General features: G+C 42.0%; 2 long non-coding RNA genes across 2 annotated transcripts in view; one reads left to right on the top strand and one right to left on the bottom strand.

Moving 5' to 3' along the window:
* Positions 1 to 24,912, top strand: part of LOC310702856 — a 960,387-nt gene that overhangs the window by 720,985 nt on the left and 214,490 nt on the right. The window lies entirely within an intron of this gene.
* Positions 21,149 to 24,104, bottom strand: LOC310702877. The gene is made up of 2 exons (XR_014523735.1): positions 24,050 to 24,104; positions 21,149 to 22,830 (listed from the first exon to the last, which is right to left on the bottom strand). It is a non-coding gene; the product is annotated as an uncharacterized lncRNA (long non-coding RNA).

The raw sequence follows: 24,912 nt of genomic DNA, 5'->3' as shown, positions 1-24,912 counted from the left end.
GCGGACACGGAGCAATGGATCCAAACTACAAGAAAGAAGATTCCACCTAAACATTAGGAAGCACTTCCTGACAGTAAGAGCTGTTTGACAGTGGAATTTGCTGCCAAGGAGTGTGGTGGAGTCTCCTACTTTGGAGGTCTTTAAGCAGAGGCTTGACAACCATATGTCAGGAGTGCTCTGATGGTGTTTCCTGCTTGTCAGGGGGTTGGACTCGATGGCCCTTGTGGTCTATTCCAACTCTATGATTCTATGCTGGTAGCTTCGAGAACACTGTCCAACCATCTCGTCCTCTTTCATCCCCTTCTCCTTGTGCCCTCAATCTTTCCCAACATCAAGTTCTTTTCCAGGGAGTCTTCTCTTCTCATGAGGTGGCCAAAGTATTGGAGCCTCAGCTTCACAATCTGTCCTTCCAGTGAGCACTCAAGAGCTGTTATTGAAGAATTAGATGCTGGCTTCATCTATTACTAAGGCCTTGCAATCATGACACCTTACTCAAGGCAGTCCTCCTCAGCCTGGTGCAACGCAGGTATTTTGGATGGCAGCTCCCATCATTCTTGACTCTTGGCAATACTGGTTGGAGTTGATGGAAGCTGGAGTCCACAAACACCTGGAAGCCCCCAAATTAGGATGGATGAACATGCAAGATTCTTTTTTTCTGGTCATAAGAAGCAGGCAGAGGGCCTTCTCAGCAGTAGTGCCCGCCCTATGGAATGCCCTCCCATCAGTTGTCAAGGAAATGAACAACTATCTGACTTTTAGAAGTCCTGTATTGGGAAGTTTTTGATGTTTTATTATGTTTTACTTTGTTTTGGAAGTCGCCCAGAATGTCTGAGTAAACCAGCCAGCCAGATGAGTGGGGTATAAATAATAAATTCTCCTCCTCCTCCTCCTCCTCCTCCTCCTCCTCCTCCTCCTCCTCCTCCTATTTTTGTCTACATTTCCCTGTAATCTATGAATTTTTGGAACACATTATTTGGTTCAATGGAAGCATCATCAAATGTCCCAAATAAGCAATCTAACACTATTATCCTATGAAAATCTGGAGGCTAGAGACAGATAAAAATGTATTTAATGTATTTTTGACCTTCTGTTGTAAGCTGCCCAGAGTGGCTGGGGAAACTCAGCCAGATAGGTGGAGTAGAAATTAATAATAATAATAATAATAATAATAATAATAATAATAATAGTTACTTCAGATTCCCACAAGGGATTCTCTCCATAATGAGCAAGACTTATTCAGGGAATGTGATAAGCCTCAATGTTGCTTCACCTTGGGAACCATGAGTTTGTGTATGTGATCACTTCAGGAAGCAGAACGAGTTAGGCACCTGTGGGGAAATGACTGTGTTACCACACAGAATTACACAGCAGATCCTAAGTTCACAGAAGGAAATGGTGAGAAAACTATATATAAAAAGGGGGGTTCAGGTTCAGTCCCCAGTGTCTCTCCAGGTAGGAAAAGCTGGACAGTTATTACCAGTCAAAGTAGACAATACCAAAATAGACAGAAGAAAGCTCTGTTTTTGGATATGTATAAGGAAGAGCCATATGTTCATATGTTGCCTCATTTCCAGGCCCTGTCTAGGAAAATTTGGAACTATAGGAGAACATATAGTTTCAAGGTTACAGAATAATAGAATCACAGATTTATAGAGTCAAGATTCATCTAGTCCAAGCCTTTGCAATGTAGGAATCTCTCACCCAACATGGGGCTCAAACCCACGGCCCCAAGATTAAAGGGTTACATCCAAGGACTAAGTGTCTCTTGACCCAGCTGGTTTTGCTCTGCCAGCCCCTTCCTCCTGACACATTATCCTTTTGAGCCATTAGAATAGCTGATTTTATGTTGAATTGCCTTTCTCTTCTGTGCATTAAAAACCATGCATTTCATCATCTAGACTCTTGAAGTCTTGTCTGCCTGTTTTGAAGAAGGTAGTTTGTGGGGGAGATCTTTCTGAGCACATCTATGTGTGAGGTGTGTGTGTAAAGAAGTCAAATTGATGCAAAAATGCAGAGGAACAGACTGAAGACTGGAAAAATGAGGAACCGATATAGAAAGATTTGCCTGACCCTCAGCAGATGGCAGCTGCAGTCTCAAACATTTTGAAGGTATCATGAAAAATCTATAATAATAATAATAATAATAATAATAATAATAAGCTATTTTTAAGACTTCTGACATGGGTTGCCATGTGCCTTGACTTTCCTGGATATTCCAGCGATTTTCAGCTAGACACTGCTTCTGGCTGCTGTATTCTGGCCATGTCCAGGGAATTCTGAATGTAGGGCAACCCTATAGCTGCTACAGAGAATGCCAGGTATCTTAGAAGTAAAAAGCTAAGAGCAGTTTATATGGGAACTGAATAAATTTGGACATATTTGCCTGACCCTCAGCAGATAGCAGCTGTAGTCTCAAACATTTTGAAGGTATCATGCAAAATCTCAAATAATAACAAGAATAAAATGACGAGGTATGGTAGAAGTAAACAACTATGAGCAGTTTATATGGGAACTAAAGAAATTCGGACAGATCTAGGAGGGGGTCTTTGAATTTATTTATTGTATAAAATTCATATACTGCTTGATTGTAGAAAACCTCAAAGCAGCCAACTGTCGTGCGACTCCATTACCTGAAGGTAGAGAAGCAAAACATATTCTCAGCTCCTTGTTACTGAAAACAGAGGGAGCAAGGACAATGACATAAATGTATTTACTGTTCTCAATGTCATGCGACATGAATGGGCGACATGATGCCTGACTTCCCTGTCGCAGGCTAGGCATGAGAAGCAGGTTCAATATCCTAACTCAGCCATGTGGTTAACTGGGCAATATTTGAGCTACATTTACTCAAAAGCAGATGGTGGCAGCAGTCATGAAAAGATGCCTGCTTCTTGGGAGAAAAGCAATGACAAACCTAGACAGCATCTTAAAAAGCAGAGACATCACATTGCCGACAAAGGTCTGTATAGTTAAAGCTGTGGTTTTCCCAGTAGTGATGTATGGAAGTGAGAGCTGGACCATAAAGAAGGCTGATCGCCGAAGAATTGATGCTTTTGAATTATGGTGCTGGAGGAGACTCATGAGAGTCCCATGGACTGCAAGAAGTCCAAACCTATCTATTCTGAAGGAAATCAGCCCTGAGTGCTCACTGGAAGGACAGATTGTGAAGCTGAGGCTCCAATACTTTGGCCACCTCATGAGAAGAGAAGACTCCCTGGAAAAGACACCGATGTTGGGTAAGACTGAGCGCACAAAGAGAAGGGGACGACAGAGGATGAGATGGTTGGTCAGTGTTCTTGAAGCTACAAACATGAGTTTGACCAAACTGCGGGAGGCAATGGAAGACAGGAGTGACTGGCGTGCTCTGGTCCATGGGGTCACGAAGAGTCAGACATGACTAAATGACTAAACAACAACAACAACAGCCCAACACCCTGTGACCAAGTTGAATTATGTGCGTCAGGACTTGATTTAAGGCCCTGCCCATAGATGGCAATATGTAAACATCCCATGAGGAAGTCACTACTAATAGACCATGACATTCAGGATAAGGTCTGAGAGATAAGGTGTTCTTTTCAATGTCTGCATATATACGTGTTTGTGTGTGTGTTTGTGTATTCAAGCATGTTGTTCCTGATCAGTTGAAGGCATTTTGGGAGGAAGCCCATTTACTAGATTTTTACCCATTTGGAATAAAACCCATTTGGCCTAAAGAGGTTCAGAAGGAGGCTGCAAGGGCTGGTGCTCTGGGGCACAAAGGTGAGGCACACCTGTACACACGGTCTGAGGGGCCACTAGCCACCAAAGAGCCTCCATCTTCCCAGCATTCAAGTACAGTTTACTCACTCTCTTGTTCAACAGCAACCTCCTCCATTATCTTCTGCACTTGCACCTGCCCTGTCAAAACAGATTCCTGGGTTGGTTCCTGAATGGTTTCTATATGAGTATTCACTGTTTGTCCAAAGTTTTTGACTGCAACAGTCATCAAATCCATCTTCTCATGCAGCTGCTCCAACAAAGCACTTGTCTTGCAAAAAGCAAGCACCAAAACTTCTTCTAAACACATTTTTATCCAAGGTCAGAGTCTGGTCTCACGATCCTTAATCTCCACAGCTGTGAAATCCCCAGATCGACTCCAGCAACAGTTTAACAAGCTCCCTCTAGAGGAGACAATTTCTATTTGTATCCATCTTTTGAAAGCAGGTCCAACAAAAGAAAATTACTTTCATTTTTCAAATATTTTGTTTCTTTTGAATGCAAAAGGCAACACTGGAATCAATTTGTTTCTCTTTTTTAACTATCTATCAAAAGACATTCCATTCACAGTCAATGAACTTCCCCAAAAGTTTCTGTCTCTGACACCCCGTTCCCAGGTTTGAGACGGCGGAAATTTATCTTTCTTTACTCTCTCTCCTGCAGGCTTGAACAATCTAAAATCCCCCCCCCCTCTTCTCCTGCTTCCAAGAGGGGTTTTGGTGGTTATAACTGAAGGAAATTTAGTCCTTTATATACGACTTTCTGGACTTTAGCTTGCAAAATTTTTGCTTCAGTCTATTTACACTCCGTAAAAGTAGCAGTCGATTCAAAACACCGTGCCGCTCACCCCACGTCGCTTCGGATCCCCGAAAAAGGGTTTCGCTGCGAGTAGGGGAGGCGCTTTTGGTGTCAGCCGAATCCCACGTTCCCAGGCTTCCTCCGCCTGGGATTTTTAAAGGGTCTCCGCCTTCGCCGCGGCGGAAAGACCCGATTTTCACGGAGCGGGTTCCTCTCGGTCAGAGGAACTCCGCCATTGCCGATGGTGCTAACCCGGAAGTCTGGCACCTGGGTGCATTTTCTCTTCTCTCTTTCTTCGTTTTGGTTTTTATCTAGATTAGTTCATTTTATTGTATTGTATTACAAAAAGATTTAATAAAAGCTTATTCAAAAAAATAAATTAAGTAGTCCTGCCATTATAGTGTCCATTTTTTCGCTATTTCTGTTTTGTTTTTACAAATCAGAATAATGGACAAAAGGATCCATGTACCTTCTTGCGTTCCTTATGGACTACACTTTGGAGGCCCTTACAAAAACCTACATATTATTCAGCGTTTCCACTTTCCCTCCCCTGCCCTTTGTTTTTGGTGAGGCATAAAATTTCGCTTTTGAAAGCTGCACTTTTGGAAGGTGGGTTGGAGAAGACGTTTTTGAACTAACTACAGGTAAGAAGCTGGAATCTTGTAAATATACTTAGCTTTAACATTCATATCCCATACTTTCTCCCAGAAAGCACCTATTAATGCTAATTCATATTCATCTTTGTTATGTGAGTACCATCTGCTATCAACATTCTGCCCAATGACAAAACAGGCATTCTTTTGTCCTAGAAATTCTTGCTGGTTCTAAATGTTAGAGGGAATTCTGCCATATGCAATCAGCAGACATTCCACTTATTAATGCCTGCTCTTCCTTATGACACCGGTAGTTTCTTGTTTCTAACATCCTGCTTTTTCATCTTGCTTGTAAGTGATTAACATGATCCATGCATTTGGGTGATTAATTGTTTGAGAATGTGTACAGTTAAACCTTAAAGCAATTACGGAGGGAAGGAAAGAAGGAAGGAAGGAAGGAAGGAAGGAAGGAAGGAAGGAAGGAAGGAAGGAAGGGAGAATTAGTAGAACAAGAAATCACATTGATTTTAAAGAAATTTATTTCAATGTTTGTTTTTATTATCAATAACATTTCATTCCTGCCCTTCACAATAATATCCTAGGAGACATTATAACAATCTTATCATACAAGCCTATACCTGTGACACTCTTCATCCAAAATAACCTTATTTTTCTCTCCTTCTTATTCTTTTACCTACAAAAGTTATTCATAATCGTCATAAATCTTGAGACACGGTTCTGTGGAGAAGCAATTGTTTATAATTTTCATGTTGTGCATTGATAATTTCCTATTTTTTATAAGTTTTTCTCTGAATTTTGAAACTAGGCAGTATATATACCAGTTTTTCAAGAGTGATTTGAATCACAAAATGGATCAGTCCTGTCTCTTGGGACTGTAAAAAGGAAGGAAATAGTTATTTGTTGGTTGTCTCTCTGAATTTAGAAATCTGCATGGGCACCCCATAGGACCTACCATTATAAATAAATGACTGCTGTTTCGTCTCTTGGCTAAATATCACTTGTTCCAGGTAGAACAATATGGTGTACTTTCTTGTTTTCGAAACTGCTGGTTTTAACATTTTGAAAACTTCTTTTTAATTTCTCTTTTTATTGGTACACAATGGATGTTTTATGTAACCTGCTTGGGGGTCCTGATGACTTAATGGGACATAGAATAAGTAAACATGCAGTTGCCATTTGTAGCTCAAGTATAACAATATTTCTATATTTTGTTTGGTTCTGAAGCTAACTTAAAGTTAGTCAAGTGCTTCCATTAGGAAAAGTGGTTTTGCCAGTTCTCTCTGCAAGCCTCTATTTTTCTTTCTTTCTTTAAAACACCTGCTGCTTTCTCTTCAGTTGAGCAAGTATTCTAGGCATCTTCAAGGTTTTCTCCACAAATTATCCACTTTTAGGTGTGTTTCATGGCTGCAGAGACTTTAAATGGGTTCTAACTGATGATCTGATTGATTGTTATAGCTAGCATCACCTGTAATCCTTTCCACCTTTCAATCTTGGCCCACTGGGTTTGGTGGGGAGATTAGGATGTGGACAGCTGTGGGCTGCAGTGCAGCTTCTCAAACATTTTTTTCCTGGTAAACTCGGGGTCATTTTTTTTTGTCCAAATGGTTGTCCTCTTCTAAATGCCAGTTGATGCACATGATTTACTGTTATCTATGATGTGTTTATGGACTTAATTGCACTTGCAGCTGCATCCATAAACTTCAGGTACCTTCTAAGTATGATGTGCCTGAGAATTACAGGTGTCCAACCAGTAAGCTTTGCTAGATTATGAACAAGATCATCGTCAATGGCGTCAGGTATTGGTTGCATGCAATCAGGATTCTTCAGCTGTGACTTCAAGTTATTGGCCAGAAACTCTGTTGCTGGCCACAAGTACCGAGTTACCTCCGGTTTGTTGGTAAATAAAGTTTCCTGCAGGTATTCCAAAAATATCCTAAATGAAATAAGTCCCTCTGCAAGGAATTCCAGGCATCCTTCCTTTTCAAATGTAGAGGGGTAGCATTTACTTTCGCTATGGATCTCTGGGATAAGCAAATGTTCCTGAGGCAGATGACTCCAATCGGTATCACATGTTCCATGCAGATAACACAGCGTTTTATACAACTTGGTAGTCTTTTTTATTAGCCAGATAGCCAAAGGCAAGGCTTCAGGAGTGGCACCTAATTCTTTCTCAAAAGGCATGCTAGCAGTCTGAGCCTCAGCCATGATGAAAAGCATGGCAGCAGTGGCAGTGCAAAGAAGAACATTCATCGTCTTCTCTTCTGGCTTTACTCTTCCCTTTATCTGTCGCTTGTAGCTTTGTGTCTAATGGTGCTGGCTGGCTGGATGTAGCAATTCCTTATGAGGCAAGGATTTCAGTATTCACCCTACGAGGGCACCTGACAAAAATAGCATGGATAAAAATACAACAGTGAATATAGAGCAGAACAGAAATGACAACTAAAAGCAGCAGAATAAATAAGGTGTTTTTCTGTCTCTGGAGGGCGTATGCAGCCATCATGGCCATTGTTGGAGCTACTACAGTGGTACCTCGGGTTAAGAACTTAATTCGTTCTGGAGGTCCATTCTTAACCGGAAACTGTTCTTAACCTGAGTTACCACTTCAGCTAATGGGGCCTCCTGCTGCTGCTGCGCGATTTCTGTTCTCATCCTGAAGCAAAGCTCTTAACCCCAGGTACGATTTCTGGGTTAGCAGAGTCTGTAACCGGAAGCGCCTTTAACCTGAAGCATCTGTAACCCGAGGAACCACTGCATTAGATAAAATAAAGCAACTGCCTCAGGTAGCATATTTGAGAGGGGCACTGTTTTGCTTGTCTCGGTCAGTACGATGCCTTGGGCCACCTCTAATCATTTATTGACTTATTCACCATGAGTAAGTCTAATCTTTTTCTAAATCCATCCCTGACCATTGCTGTCACTAAACCTTTTATGACAAATTCTCCTGCGCACCTGGGACTTGGGACTAGTAGTTGCCTCAAAGCCAAAGTTACATCAAAAGAATCTACCAAGCCTAGTGAAATCGAACTCACATTGTTACACAGATAATAGCCTCCACAAACTTATACAAGGTGCTAAGCCATAACTTTTGAAACAGCAAGTCTCCTTTTGCCTGGAAACAGATTGCTAGCCGGTGAAGCTGTTCTAGCAATGAGGTGTCGTGCTCCCCATAACCAGCCCTTGTCAACGGTCTGGCTGCAGGTCTTTGAACCAGTTGAAGTTTCTGAGCACCTTCCTAAGGCATTCTCACATACAGCACATTACAATAATCCAAACGGGATGTAGGGAAGACATGTGTCACTTTGCGCAACTCAGTCATATCAAGGAACAGGCAGAATTGGCGCACTAGCCTTAACTGCAAATCCACTCCTATGCACTGCAGAAACCTAGGCAGCCATGTTCAGGGCTGCAGCCAGGAGCATGCCCAGACCGTGACCCTGTGTCTTCAGGAGAAGTATTATTCCCTCTACAATAGGCTGAATCCCCTTTCCCTGTTCTGTGTCCTGACTGAACAAAAGCACTTCTGAAAGGAGCATTCTGCTGATTCTATTTCCCGCTTCAAGGGAAAGGATATTTGCTTCCAACCTCAGATAGCATACTCACAATCCCAAAAAGAAAGGAAAAGATGTCTCTGATGGTCACAAAAGGTGTTTTCAGCTTTATCAAATAAGATTCTGGAAGCTTTTGTTGGGTTTCCTTTTTATAGGCTACTTTGTGCATTTAATTGTAGTATTTCGTCCTGCACACACCCCTCCATTTTTCTTTTAACTGAATCCAACTTTAATAATTTCAGGAACATTCCACTCCTGTGGGTTGTTCCTTGCCTTGTTGTTCCTTGACACACCTCACTTCTTTGATAGCCTCTATCTCCCACCAATGTACCAGATCACAGAAACCATCCTCTTTCAACTTTATTTAAATTATCAGCACTCATTGATTCGGTTCGGTTCAAATTCTACCCTCACACCCACAACCAGCTTTCTATCTATATTTGGAACAGACGGATGTTCCCCACCCACCCACCCAAGGTGTTGCAGCTTTCAGAAACAGAAGGCGCCTGCTGGTAGCAGGCAATCCCAGCCACAGAGGGCACTATGACTTCTAACGACAAAGACATATCCAAGAGTACCTGCAAGCTACACACTTCAGAAGGAGTGCAATCTTATCCCAAACAGAGAACTTGCCTATCTCCCGAATAAGGGAGTCATCCAAATAGCCTCCATCTTCCCATTATTCAAGTACAGTTTACTCACTCTCATGTAGTCCTCTGTTGAATTCAGACACAAATTCAGAGCCTTCACAGCTCCTCCTGGTTCAGGTGTTGTGGAGAATTAGGGTTGTATGTCATCAGCTTACTGGTAAGGGCAGCTAATGCTGTGGGAGATGGAATCAGAATTCAAAACGACCGTTATCAGATTGGAGAAGTAAAAAATCCAAGCCAAAAAAATGAATTTCACTAGGGACCAATGTAAGGTTCTGCACTTAGGCAGGAAGAACCAGGTGCACAAATATAAGATGGGGGACACCTGGCTTGCTAGCAGTAGATGTGAAAAGGATCTCGGGGTCTTGGTGGACCACAAGCTTAGCATGACTCAACAGCAGAAAAGGCCAATACTATTCTAGGCTAAATCAATACAATACAATTTGTTGTTGTTTAGTCCTTTAGTCGTGTCCGACCCTTCGTGACCCCATGGACCAGAGCACGCCCGGCACTCCTGTCTTCCACTGCCTCCCGCAGTTTGGTGAAACTCATGTTAGTGGCTTCGAGAATACTGTCCAACCATCTTGTCCTCTGTCACCCCCTTCTCCTTGTGCCCCCAATCTTTCCCAACATCAGAGTCTTTTCCAGGGAGTCTTCTCTTCTCATGAGGTGGCCAAAGTATTAGAGCCGCAGCTTCAGGATCTGTCTTTCCAGTGAGCACTCAGGGCTGATTTCCTTAAGAATAGACAGCTTTGATCTTCTTGCAGTCCATGGGACTCTCCAGCACCATAATTCAAAAGCATCAATTCTTTGGCAATCAGCCTTCTTTATGGTCCAGCTCTCACTTCCATACATCACTCCTGAGAAGGATGTTGACAAGCTCGAACATGTTCAGAGTGGTCAACCAAGGGAGGGCAACCAAGATGATCAAGGGGATGGAAGGAGTTGGGTCTGTTTGAATGAGTTGGGAACATTTAGCCTAGAAAAGAGGAGATTGAGAAGAGATATGATAGCCATCTTCAAAAATCTTAAAGGCTGTCACATGGAAGAGGGAGCATGCTTGTTTTCCCCCTGCTCTAGAGGGTAGGACTCGAACCAATGGCTTCAAGTTACAAGAAAGGAGATTCCGACTAAAAATATGGAAAAACTTTCTGACAGTAAGAGCTGTTCAACAGTGAAACAATCTCCCTCAGGAGGTTGTGGACTCTCCTTCCTTGGAATTTTTAAAGCAGTAATTCTGTGATTCTATGATCCTTCTTAAATTGTGGTGCCCCGAACTGGACACAATACTCCAAGTGTGGTCTCACTAAGGCATAACAGAGCAGTATTACTCCTTCCCTGTGATCTGGACACTATACTTCTGCAGGTACAGCCTAGAATAGCACTATCTTGGTTTTTTGCTGCTGCATCACACTTTTGACTCATGTTTAGCTTGTGGTCCACCAAGACCCCTAGATCCTTTTCACATGTGCTGCTAGTAAGCCAGGTGTCCCCCATTGTTAATAATAGGAATTAGAGAACTGCTTTGGGGTTTTTTTGTGTGGAAAGGAAAAGAAGTGAACTTGTAACGTTTGGGTCTGAAATTGCTCAGTTGAGAATAGAACACTCACATGTCCTATTAGAATGAATGTTTTGAATGATTTCTTTTATGTAAATGACAGGTGGAAAACCAGAAGTCCTGTTTACCTTTCTTTCTTTCTTTCTTTCTTTCTTTCTTTCTTTCTTTCTTTCTTTCTTTCTTTCCATTGCTGGCCTCTGTTTTGGATTAACATGAAGGTGGTAAAGGGGCGTGAAGGAAAGCCCCTGGGTGCATTTTCTTTTCTCTCTTTCTTCGTTTTGGTTTTTATCTAGATTAGTTCATTTTATTGTATTGTATTACAAAAAAGTTTTAATAAAAGCTTATTCAAGTAAATAAATTAAGTAGTCTTGCCCTTACAGTGTCCATTTTAATGCTATTTCTGTTTTGTTTTTTACAAATCAGAATAATGGACAAAAGGATCCATGTACCTTCGTGTGTTCCTTATGGACTACACTTTGGAAGCCCTTACAAAAACCTACATTTTATTCAGCACTTTCCACTTTCCCTCCCCTGCCCTTTGTTTTTGGTCAGGCATAAAATTTCACTTTTGAAAGCTGCACTTTTAGAAGGTGGGTTGGAGAAGACGTTTTTGAACTAACTACAGGCAAGAAGCTGGAATCTTGTAAATATACTTAGCTTTAACATTCATATCCCATACTTTCTCCCAGAAAGCACCTATTAATGCTAATTCATATTCATCTTTGTTATGTGAGTACCATCTGCTATCAACATTCTGCCCAATGACAAAACAGGCATTCTTTTGTCCTAGAAATTCTTGCTGGTTCTAAATGTTAGAGGGAATTCTGCCATATGCAATCAGAAGACTTTCCACTTATTAATGCCTGCTCTTCCTTATGACACCAGTAGTTTCTTGTTTCTAACATCCTGCTTTTTCATCTTGCTTGTAAGTGATTAACATGATCCATGCATTTGGGTGATTAATTGTTTGAGAATGTGTACAGTTAAACCTTAAAGCAATTACGGAAGGAAGGAAGGAAGGAAGGAAGGAAGGAAGGAAGGAAGGAAGGAAGGGAGAATTAGTAGAACAAGAAATCACATTGATTTTAAAGAAATTTATTTCAATGTTTGTTTTTATTAACAATAACATTTCATTCCTGCCCTTCACAATAATATCCTAGGAGACATTATAACAATCTTATCATACAAGCCTATACCTGTGACACACTTCATCCAAAATAACCTTATTTTTCTCTCCCTCTTATTCTTTTACCTACAAAGTTTATTCATAATCATCAAAAATCTTGAGACATGGTTCTGTGGAGAAGCAATTGTTTATAATCTTCATGTTGTGCATTGATAATTTCCTATTTTTTATAAGTTTTTCTCTGATTTTTGAAACTAGGCAGTATATATACCAGTTTTTCAAGAGTGATTTGAATCACAAAATGGACCAGTCCTGTCTCTTGAGATTGTAAAAAGGAAGGAAATAGTTATTTGCTGATTGTTTCTCTGATTTTAGAAATCAGCATGGGCAGGCCATAGGACCTACCATAATAAATGAATGACTGCTGTTTCGTCTCTTAGCTAAATATCACCTGTTCCAGGTAGAACAATATGCTGTGCTTTCTTATTTTCAAAACTGCTGGTTTTAACATTTTGAAAACTTCTTTTTAATTTCTCTTTTTATTGGTACACAATGGATGTTTTATGTAACCTGCTTGGGGGTTCTGATAACTTAATGGGACATAGAATAAATAAACATGCAGTTGCCATTTGTAGCTCAAGTATAACAATATTTCTATATTTTGTTTGGTTCTGAAGCTAACTTAAAGTTAGTCAAGTGCTTCCATTAGGAAAAGTGGTTTTGCCAGTTCTCTCTGCAAGCCTCTATTTTTCTTTCTTTCTTTAAAACACCTGCTGCTTTCTCTTCAGTTGAGCAAGTATTCTAGGCATCTTCAAGGTTTTCTCCAAAAATTATCCACTTTTAGGTGTGTTTCATGGCTGCAGAGACTTTAAATGGGTTCTAACTGATGATCTGATTGATTGTTATACCTGTACTCCTTTCCACCTCTCAATCTTGGCCCACTGGGTTTGGCGGAGAGATTAGGATGTGGTCAGCTGTGGGCTGCAGTGCAGCTTCTCAAACATTTTTTTCCTGGTAAACTCGGGGTCATTTTTTTTTGTCCAAATGGTTGTCCTCTTCTAAATGCCAGTTGATGCACATGATTTACTGTTATCTATGATGTGTTTATGGACTGAATTGCACTTGCAGCTGCATCCATAAACTTCAGGTACCTTCTAAGTATGATGTGCCTGAGAATTGCAGGTGTCCAACCAGTAAGCTTTGCTAGCTTATGAGCAAGATCATCGTCAATGGTGTCAGGTATAGGTTTCATGCCGTCAGGATTCTTCAGCTGTGACTTCAAGTTATTGGCCAGAAACTTTGTTGCTGGCCACAAGTACCGAGTTAGCTCCGGTTTCTTGGGAAATAAAGTTTCATGCAGGTATTCCAGAAATATCCTAAATGAAAAAAGTCCCTCTGCAAGGAGTTCCAGGCATCCTTCCTTTTCAAATGTAGAGGGGGAGCATTTACTTTCGCTAGGGATCTCTGGGATAAGCAAATGTTCCTGAGGCAGATGACTCCAATCGGTATCACATGTGCCTCGCAGATTACACAGCGTCTTATACAACTTGGTAGTCTTTTTTATTAGCCAGATAGCCAAAGGCAAGGCTTCAGGAGTGGCACCTAATTCTTTCTCAAAAGGCATGCTAGCAGTCTGAGCCTCAGCCATGATGAAAAGCATGGCAGCAGTGGCAGTGCAAAGAAGTACATTCATCGTCTTCTCTTCTGGCTTTACTCTTCACTTTATCTCTCGCTTGTAGCTTTGTGTCTAATGGTGCTGGCTGGCTGGATGTAGCAATTCCTTATGAGGCAAGGATTTCAGTATTCACCCTACGAGGGCACCTGACAAAAGTAGCATGGATAAAAATACAACAGTGAATATAGAGCAAAACAGAAATGACAACTAAAAGCAGGAGAATAAATAAGGTGTTTTTCTGTCACTGGAGGGCATATGCAGCCATCACGGCCATTGTTGGAGCTACTACAGTGGTACCTCGGGTTAAGAACTTAATTCGTTCTGGAGGTCCATTCTTAACCTGAAACTTTTCTTAACCTGAGGTACCACTTTAGCTAATGGGGCCTCCCGTTGCTGCTGCGCGATTTCTGTTCTCATCCTGAAGCAAAATTCTTAACCCGAGGTCCTATTTCTGGGTTAGCAGAGTCTGTAACCGGAAGCGTCTGTAACCTGAAGCATCTGTAACCCGAGGAACCACTGCATTAGATAAAATAAAGCAACTGCCTCAGGTAGCATATTTGAGAGGGGCACTGTTTTGCTTGTCTCTGTCAGTACGATGCCTTGGGCCACCTCTAATCATTTATTGACTTATTCACCATGAGTAAGTCTAATCTTTTTCTAAATCCATCCCTGACCATTGCTGTCACTAAACCTTTTATGACTAATTCTCCTGCGCACCTGGGACTTGGGACTAGTAGTTGCCTCAAAGCCAAAGTTACATCAAAAGAATCTACCAAGCCTAGTGAAATCGAACTCACATTGTAACTCAGATAATAGCCTCCACAAACTTATACAAGGTGCTAAGACATAACTTTTGAAACAGCAAGTCTCCTTTTGCCTGGAAACTGATTGCTAGCCGGTGAAGCTGTTCTAGCAATGAAGTGTCATGCTCCCCATAACCAGCCCCTGTCAACGGTCTGGCTGCAGGTCTTTGAACCAGTTGAAGTTTCTGAGCACCTTCCTAAGGCATTCCCACATACAGCACATTACAATAATCCAAACGGGATGTAGCGAAGGCATGTGTCACTTTGGGCAACTCATTCACCTCAAGGAACAGGCAGAATTGGCGCACTAGCCTTAACTGCAAATCCACTCCTATCCACTGCAGAAACCTAGACAGCCATGTTCAGGGCTGCAGCCAGGAGCATGCCCAGACCGTGAACCTGTGTCTTCAGGAGAAGCGTTATTCCCTCTAGCATAGGCTGAATCCCCTTTCCCTGTTCTGTGTCCTGACTGAACAAAAGCACTTCTGAAAGGAGCATTCTGCTGATTCTATTTCCCGCTTCAAGGGAAAGGATATTTGCTTCCAACCTGATATAGCATACTCACAATCCCCAAAAGAAAGGAAAATATGTCTCTGATGGTCACAAAAGGTGTTTTCAGCTTTATCAAATAAGATTCTGGAAGCTTTTGTTGGGTTTCCTTTTTATAGGCTACTTAGTGCATTTAATTGTAGTATTTCATCCTACACACACCCCTCCATTTTTCTTTTAACTGAATCCAACTTTAATAATTTCAGGAACATTCCACTCCTGTGGGTTGTTCCTTGCCTTGTTGTTCCTTGACACACCTCACTTCTTTGATAGCCTCTATCTCCCACCAATGTACCAGATCACAGAAACCATCCTCTTTCAACTTTATTTAAATTATCAGCTCTCATTGATTCGGTTTGGTTCAAATTCTACCCTCACACCCATAACCAGCTTTCTATCTATATTTGGAACAGACGGATGTTCCCCACCCACCCACCCAAGGTGTTGCAGCTTTCAAAAACAGAAGGCGCCTGCTGGTAGCAGGCAATCCCAGCCACAGAGGGCACTATGACTTCTAACGACAAAGACATATCCAAGAGTACCTGCAAGCTACACACTTCAGAAGGAGTGCAACCTTATCCCAAACAGAGAACTTGCCTATCTCCCGAATCAGGGAGTCATCCAAATAGCCTCCATCTTCCCATTATTCAAGTACAGTTTACTCACTCTCATGTAGTCCTCTGTTGCATTCAGACACAAATTCAGAGCCTTCACAGCTCCTCCTGGTTCAGGTGTTGTGGAGAATTAGGGTTGTGTGTCATCAGCTTACTGGTAAGGGCAGCTAATGCTGTGGGAGATGGAATCAGAATTCAAAACGACCGTTATCAGATTGGAGAAGTAAAAAATCCAAGCCAAAAAAATGAATTTCACTAGGGACCAATGTAAGGTTCTGCACTTAGGCAGGAAGAACCAGGTGCACAAATATAAGATGGGGGACACCTGGCTTGCTAGCAGTAGATGTGAAAAGGATCTCGGGGTCTTGGTGGACCACAAGCTTAGCATGATTCAACAGCAGAAAAGGCCAATGCTATTCTAGGCCACATCAATACAATACAATTTGTTGTTGTTTAGTCCTTTAGTCGTGTCCGACCCTTCGTGACCCCATGGACCAGAGCACGCCAGGCACTCCTGTCTTCCACTGCCTCCCGCAGTTTGGTTAAACTCATGTTAGTGGCTTCGAGAACACTGTCCAACCATCTCATCCTCTGTCACCCCGTTCTCCTTGTGCCCCCAATCTTTCCCAACATCAGAGTCTTTTCCAGAGAGTCTTCTCTTCTCATGAGGTGGCCAAAGTATTGGAGCCTCAGCTTCAGGATCTGTCCTTCCAGTGAGCACTCAGGACTGATTTCCTTAAGAATGGATAGGTTTGATCTTCTTGCAGTCCATGGGACTCTCAAGAGTCTCCTCCGGCACCATAATTCAAAAGCATCAATTCTTCGGCGATCAGCCTTCTTTATGGTCCAGCTCTCACTTCCATACATCACTCCTGAGAAGGATGTTGACAAGCTCGAACATGTTCAGAGTGGTCTACCAAGGGAGGGCAACCAAGATGATCAAGGGTATGGAAGGAGTTGGGTCTGTTTGAATGAGTTGGGTACGTTTAGCCTAGAAAAGAGGAGATTGAGAAGAGATATGATAGCCATCTTCAAAAATCTTAAGGGCTGTCACATGGAAGAGGGCACAAGCTTGTTTTCTCCTGCTCTAGAGGGTAGGACTCGAACCAATGGCTTCAAGTTACAAGAAAGGAGATTCCGACTAAAAATATGGAAAAACTTTCTGATAGTAAGAGCTGTTCAACAGTGAAACAATCTCTCTCAGGAGGTTGTGGACTCTCCTTCCTTGGAATTTTTAAAGCAGTGGTTGGGTACTTTAGTTGAGATTCCTGAATTGCAGGCGATTGGACTAGATGACCCTCAGGGTTACCTTCCAACTCTGCAATTCTATGATTCTATGATCCTTCTTAAATTGTGGTGTCCAGAACTGGACACAATACGCCAAGTGTGGTCTCACTAAGGCATAACAGAGCAGTATTACTCCTTCCCTGTGATCTGGACACTATACTTCTGCTGGTACAGCCTAGAATAGCAGTATCTTGGGTTTTTTCTGTTGCATCACACTTTTGACTCATGTTTAGCTTGTGGTCCACCAAGACCCCTAGATCCTTTTCACATGTGCTGCTAGTAAGCCAGGTGTCCCCATTGTTGATAATAGTAATTAGAGAACTGCTTTTGGGTTTTTTTGTGTGGAAAAGAAAAGAAGTGAACTTGTAACGTTTGGGTCTGAAATTGCTCAATTGAAAATAGAACACTCACATGTCCCATTCAAATGAATGTTTTGGATGATTTCTTTTATGTAAATGACAGCTGGAAAACCAGAAGTCCTGTTTACCTTTCTTTCTTTCTTTCTTTCTTTCCATTGCTGGCCTCTGTTTTGGATTAACATGAAGGTGGTAAAGGGATGGAAGGAAATCCCCTGGGTGCATTTTCCTTTCTCTCTTTCTTCGTTTTGGTTTTTATCTAGATTAGTTCATTTTATTGTATTGTATTACAAAAAAGTTTTAATAAAAGCTTATTCAAGTAAATAAATTAAGTAGTCCTGCGCTTACAGTGTCCATTTTATTGCTATTTCTGTTTTGTTTTTTACAAATCAGAATAATGGACAAAAGGATCCATGTACCTTCGTGTGTTCCTTATGGACTACACTTTGGAGGACCTTACAAAAACCTACATTTTATTCAGCGCTTTCCACTTTCCCTCCCCTGCCCTTTGTTTTTGGTCAGGCATAAAATTTCGCTTTTGAAAGCTGCACTTTTGGAAGGTGGGTTGGAGAAGACTTTTTTGAACTAACTACAGGTAAGAAGCTGGAATCTTGTAAATATACTTAGCTTTAACATTCATATCCCATACTTTCTCCCAGAAAGCACCTATTAATGCTAATTCATATTCATCTTTGTTATGTGAGTACCATCTGCTTGTAACATTCTGCCCAATGACAAAACAGGCATTCTTTTGTCCTAGAAATTCTTGCTGGTTCTAAATGTTAGAGGGAATTCTGCCATATGCAATCAGAAGACTTTCCACTTATTAATGCCTGCTCTTCCTTATGACACCGGTAGTTTCTTGTTTCTAACATCCTGCTTTTTCATCTTGCTTGTAAGTGATTATCATGATCCATGCATTTGGGTGATTAATTGTTTGAGAATGTGTACAGTTAAACCTTAAAGCAATTAGGGAAGGAAGGAAGGAAGGAAGGAAGGAAGGAAGGAAGGAAGGAAGGAAGGAAGGGAAAATTAGTAGAACAAGAAATCACATTGATTTCAAAGAAATTTATTTCAATGTTCGTTTTTATTATCAATCAATCAATAGATTTTATTGCATTAGCCATGTGGCCATAGCATAATATACATTGAAATAACAACATAAAATGGGGGTGGGGAGGTAAAAGTGGATATCGTCCTGGGCAATTACTTAAACGAGAGAGAGAGGAAAAAAAAGTGCTGAGGCTGGAGGAGGGCCGTTAAGGGTCCTTCAGCTCCTCAGATTTGTCCTAACTCAATTGTCGTTGGACAATAAGGCTACTTGGAACTTCGTTCGATTGTGCGGCGCGTCAACTGCGGCTGTGGGGTTAAGGAAGAGGTTAGTGCCGCTTTCCTTTTCATCACACTAAGAAGGAAGTTAGCTGTCATCTCGGTAATCCAACAATCAGAATCCTGCAAAAAGAGGGACACTATCCAAGGCTGGATTGGGAGATGAAGCTTATTCACGAGGGGAGTTAAAAACCGAGATCTTTCATCTGTCCAGTTGGGACAGAAGAGCATTACATGTTCCATAGTCTCCGGGGACGTGTCATTACAGGTGCATGTTCTATTTGCGATGGGAACTCTGGAATAACGACCCGACAGAACTGCTGTAGGAAAACAGTTCAGACGGGCACAGGTAAAGGCCCTTCGCTTAGCCTCCAAAGAAATTGTGAAGCAGTATAGAGGGATCCCTTCAGGAGGTGGAATAGCTAGGGCTAGGCCTGAACACGGTCCTCTTGCATAGGAAGCTGTGTTAGAGAAGTCAAGTTGCTGTAGTTTCTTTTTAATTAGTGGTAGTGCCACCGGGCTGATACACTCTAAATTAAGAACAGTTTTACAATTCAAATTGAGAAGAGAGCAGAATTTGAGGTTAATTGTAGTTTTCCAAGGGGAATTATGAATATCTCTTAGGATCAGATTGGAAAAACCACCTCTAATTCGTGCATCCGATGCTAATATTTGGAAGCTGTAGGAAATGGCTCGGCTCCATGCTCGTTTAACAATTGAGGGCTGGGCGAACTCGAGTCGTAGGGCTGCACCTGAGACACATCTCGGGACGCCAGAAAGAGATCTCAGAAACATATGAAGTGGGCGATCCAGGTTACCTGATATTGCTGTAGTCCATACTTCGCATCCATATAATAATTTGGGGACAACTTTGGCATTAAATATTTGAATTGCTGCTGGGAGGTGGTTGCCGCCCTTCTGGTGGTAAAATCGGACAATGGCGTTAGAGGTCGTGGTTGCAGCGAGAAAGGCAGATTGTAGATGGGTGGACCAGGAGAGATTATAGGTGAATATTAAGCCTAGATATTTAAAGGCTTTTACCTTTTCTAAGTAGCCACCTGTGATCTTAAGCAGCTCCAACTTGAGTTTGCGGGAACGAGTGAAGTGGAGGACTTTCGATTTTTTATAATTAATATTAAGAGCTTCCGCCTTGCAATAGGCGATAAATGCATTAACTGCATTTGCTAGGTCCGCAGCTGTTCTGGATAAGATGACGGCATCATCAGCATAGAGAAGGGAAGCAACGGGGTGGCCTGCTAAGTGAGGAGGATACTTAGATGCTAGCTTCAAAGTGAAAATTGCATCATGAAGATAAAGATTAAACAGTAAAGGGGCCAAGAGACAACCTTGTCGGACGCCCTTGGCCGTTGGAAATGGAGTAGTGAGGGAGCCGTTGGTACCACTTCGGACGCGAGCTGTGGTGTTTGAATAAAGGGAAATAATTAGAGAGAGGAGGTGCGGATCAATTCCCAGGTGGGCAAGTTTGGTCCATAATCTCTGCCTGGGAATGGAATCAAAGGCGGCCTCCAGGTCCATGAAAGCGGCAAATAGGTGGCCTTGCCTTGGAGCAGTGTATTTACTGGCAAGGTGATAGAGAGTTAGACAATGGTCCATGGTTGACGCTGACTTTCGGAAACCAATCTGTTCTAGCGGTAGAATGTTCCTCTCCTGGACCCATGAGAGAAGTTCCTCCAGTAAAACAGCAGCAAATATTTTCCCCGGGATGGATAATAAACTGATGGGGCGATAGTTCCTTGGGATGTTTGGCTGGCCGCCTTTGAAGATCGGAACTATTATAGCTTCTCTCCAGGAGTCAGGGATGTCTAGAGCAGAGGAGATAGCGGTGAATACAGGAGTCAGGTGTTCGCTCCACCAAAGAGGATCAGTCAGGAAGAGGTCCAACGGGACCATGTCTGGGCCGGGGGCCTTATTCCTTCGCATTGACATGATGATGTTGAAAATGCGAGTTGAGGTAAAGTTTATTGGGGAAGTGGGACTAAGAGAACAGGAACAGAGGTCCGACGGGGACTGAAGGAGATCTGTAAGATGATTTGGAGAAGCGAAATTAGTTGAATAATAGGCAATCCATTCATCAGCGGAAATCTGGGTAGCTGAATTGAATGGTGCCGAAGGTCTAACTAAGCGCCAGAAAGAACGGGAGTCATGCCTCTCTACAGCCAAACGAAGAGTGGACCAAGCCTCAAAGATGTGCTGCTGCTTCTTGCAATGAATCATGTTTCTGTATGTCCTTTTAATCTCTATGAGCTTTGCACGGGTTTGAGGGTCGTTGGAAAATTTGATGATTCTGACCATTCAGAATCATCATTCCTGCCCTTCACAATAATATCCTAGGAGACATTATAACAATCTTATCATACAAGTCTATACCTGTGACACTCTTCATCCAAAATAACCTTATTTTTCTCTCCCTCTTATTCTTTTACCTACAAAGGTTATTCATAATCATCAAAAATCTTGAGACATGTTCTGTGGAGAAGCAATTGTTTATAATCTTCATGTTGTGCATTGATAATTTCCTATTTTTTATAAGTTTTTCTCTGATTTTTGAAACTAGGCAGTATATATACCAGTTTTTCAAGAGTGATTTGAATCACAAAATGGATCAGTCCTGTCTCTTGAGACTGTAAAAAGGAAGGAAATAGTTATTTGCTGATTGTTTCTCTGATTTTAGAAATCAGCATGGGCAGGCCATAGGACCTACCATAATAAATGAATGACTGCTGTTTCGTCTCTTAGCTAATTATCACCTGTTCCAGGTAGAACAATATGCTGTGCTTTCTTATTTTCAAAACTGCTGGTTTTAACATTTTGAAAACTTCTTTTTAATTTCTCTTTTTATTGGTACACAATGGATGTTTTATGTAACCTGCTTGGGGGTCCTGATGACTTAATGGGACATAGAATAAATAAACATGCAGTTGCCATTTGTTGCTCAAGTATAACAATATTTCTATATTTTGTTTGGTTCTGAAACTAACTTAAAGTTAGTCAAGTGCTTCCATTAGGAAGCACTGGAAAAGTGGTTTTGCCAGTTTTCTCTGCGAGCCTCTATTTTTCTATTTTTCCAATGACTGAAGTTTGCATTCAAAGCACTTTCAACACCTGCTGCTTTCTCTTCAGTTGAGCAAGTATTCTAGGCATCTTCAAGGTTTTCTCCACAAATTATCCACTTTTAGGTGTGTTTCATGGCTGCAGAGACTTTAAATGGGTTCTAACTGATGATCTGATTGATTGTTATACCTGTACTCCTTTCCACCTCTCAATCTTGGCCCACTGGGGAGATTAGGATGTGGTCAGCTGTGGGCTGCAGTGCGGCTTCTCAAACATTTTTTTCCTGGTAAACTCGGGGTCATTTATTTTTTTGTCCAAATGGTTGTCCTCTTCTAAATGCCAGTTGATGCACATGATTTACTCTTATCTATGATGTGTTTATGGACCGAATTGCACTTGCAGCTGCATCCATAAACTTCAGGTACCTTCTAAGTATGGTGTGCCTGAGAATTGCAGGTGTCCAACCAGTAAGCTTTGCTAGATTATGAACAAGATCATCGTCAATGGCGTCAGGTATAGGTTGCATGCAATCAGGATTCTTCAGCTGTGACTTCAAGTTATTGGCCAGAAACTCTGTTGCTGGCCACAAGTACCGAGTTACCTCCGGTTTGTTGGTAAATAAAGTTTCCTGCAGGTATTCCAAAAATATCCTAAATGAAAAAAGTCCCTCTGCAAGGAATTCCAGGCATTCTTCCTTTTCAAATGTAGAGGGGTAGCATTTACTTTCGCTATGGATCTCTGGGATAAGCAAATGTTCCTGAGGCAGATGACTCCAATCTGTATCACATGTGCCATGCAGATTACACAGCGTTTTATACAACTTGGTAGTCTTTTTTATTAGCCAGGTAGCCAAAGGCAAGGCTTCAGGAGTGGCACCTAATTCTTCCTCAAAAGGCATGCTAGCAGTCTGAGCCTCAGCCATGATGAAAAGCATGGAAGCAGTGGCAGTGCAAAGAAGAACATTCATCGTCTTCTCTTCTGGCTTTACTCTTCCCTTTATCTGTCGCTTGTAGCTTTGTGTCTAATGGTGCTGGCTGGCTGGATGTAGCAATTCCTTATGAGGCAAGGATTTCAGTATTCACCCTACGAGGGCACCTGACAAAAATAGCATGGATAAAAATACAACAGTGAATATAGAGCAGAACAGAAATGACAACTAAAAGCAGCAGAATAAATAAGGTGTTTTTCTGTCTCTGGAGTGTATGCAGCCATCATGGCCATTGTTGGAGCTACTACAGTGGTACCTCGGGTTAAGAACTTAATTCGTTCTGGAGGTCCATTCTTAACCTGAAACTGTTCTTAACCTGAGGTACCACTTTAGCTAATGGGGCCTCCCGCTGCTGCTGCGCGATTTCTGTTCTCATCCTGAAGCAAAGTTCTTAACCCGAGGTCCTATTTCTGGGTTAGCAGAGTCTGTAACCGGAAGCGTATGTAACCTGAAGCATCTGTAAGCCGAGGTACCACTGTTAAAGATAAAATAAAGCAACTGCCTCAGGTAACATATTTGAGAGGGGCACTGTTTTGCTTGTCTCGGTCAGTACGATGCCTTGGGCCACCTCTAATCATTTATTGACTTATTCACCATGAGTAAGTCTAATCTTTTTCTAAATCCATCCCTGACCATTGCTGTCACTAAACCTTTTATGACAAATTCTCCTGCGCACCTGGGACTTGGGACTAGTAGTTCCCTCAAAGCAAAGTTACATCAAAAGAATCTACCGAGCCTAGTAAAATCAAACTCACATTGTTACACAGATATTAGCCTCCACAAACTTATACAAGGTGCTAAGCCATAACTTTTGAAACAGCAAGTCTCCTTTTGCCTGGAAACTGATTGCTAGCCGGTGAAGCTGTTCTAGCAATGAAGTGTCGTGCTCCCCATAACCAGCCCCTGTCAACGGTCTGGCTGCAGGTCTTTGAACCAGTTGAAGTTTCTGAGCACCTTCCTAAGGCATTCCCACATACAACACATTACAATAATCCAAACGGGATGTAGCGAAGGCATGTGTCACTTTGGGCAACTCATTCACCTCAAGGAACAGGCAGAATTGGCGCACTAGCCTTAACTGCAAATCCACTCCTATCCACTGCAGAAACCTAGACAGCCATGTTCAGGGCTGCAGCCAGGAGCATGCCCAGACCGTGAACCTGTGTCTTCAGGAGAAGTATTATTCCCTCTAGCATAGACTGAATCCCCTTTCCCTGTTCTGTGTCCTGACTGATCAAAAGCACTTCTGAAAGGAGCATTCTGCTGATTCTATTTCCCGCTTCAAGGGAAAGGATATTTGCTTCCAACCTGAGATAGCATACTCACAATCCCAAAAAGAAAGGAAGAGATGTCTCTGATGGTCACAAAAGGTGTTTTCAGCTTTATCAAATAAGATTCTGGAATCTTTTGTTGGGTTTCCTTTTTATAGGCTACTTTGTGCATTTAATTGTACTATTTCGTCCTACACACACCCCTCCATTTTTCTTTTAACTGAATCCAACTTTAATAATTTCAGGAACATTCCACTCCTGTGGGTTGTTCCTTGCCTTGTTGTTCCTTGACACACCTCACTTCTTTGATAGCCTCTATCTCCTACCAATGTACCAGATCACAGAAACCATCCTCTTTCAACTTTATTTAAATTATCAGGTCTCATTGATTCGGTTTGGTTCAAATTCTACCCTCACACCCACAACCAGCTTTCTATCTATATTTGGAACAGACGGATGTTCCCCATCCACCCACCCAAGGTGGTGCAGCTTTCAAAAACAGAAGGCGCCTGCTGGTAGCAGCCCATCCCAGCCACAGAGGGCACTATGACTTCTAACGACAAAGACATATCCAAGAGTACCTGTAAGCTACACACTTCAGAAGGAGTACAACCTTATCCCAAACAGAGAACTTGCCTATCTCCCGAATCAGGGAGTCATCCAAATAGCCTCCATCTTCCCATTATTCAAGTACAGTTTACTCACTCTCATGTAGTCCTCTGTTGCATTCAGACACAAATTCAGAGCCTTCACAGCTCCTCCTGGTACAGGTGTTGTGGAGAATTAGGGTTGTGTGTCATCAGCTTCCTGGTAAGGGCAGCTAATGCTGTGGGAGATGAAATCAGAATTCAAAACGACCGTTATCAGATTGGAGAAGTAAAAAATCCAATTTCACTAGGGACCAATGTAAGGTTCTGC

Source organism: Podarcis liolepis (assembly GCF_965112155.1).
Source record: "Podarcis liolepis genome assembly, chromosome: 3".
Lineage (NCBI taxonomy): Eukaryota > Metazoa > Chordata > Lepidosauria > Squamata > Lacertidae > Podarcis > Podarcis liolepis.
The sequence above is the reverse complement of the archived record's forward strand: the minus strand, read 5'-3'. Positions and strand labels throughout refer to the sequence as shown.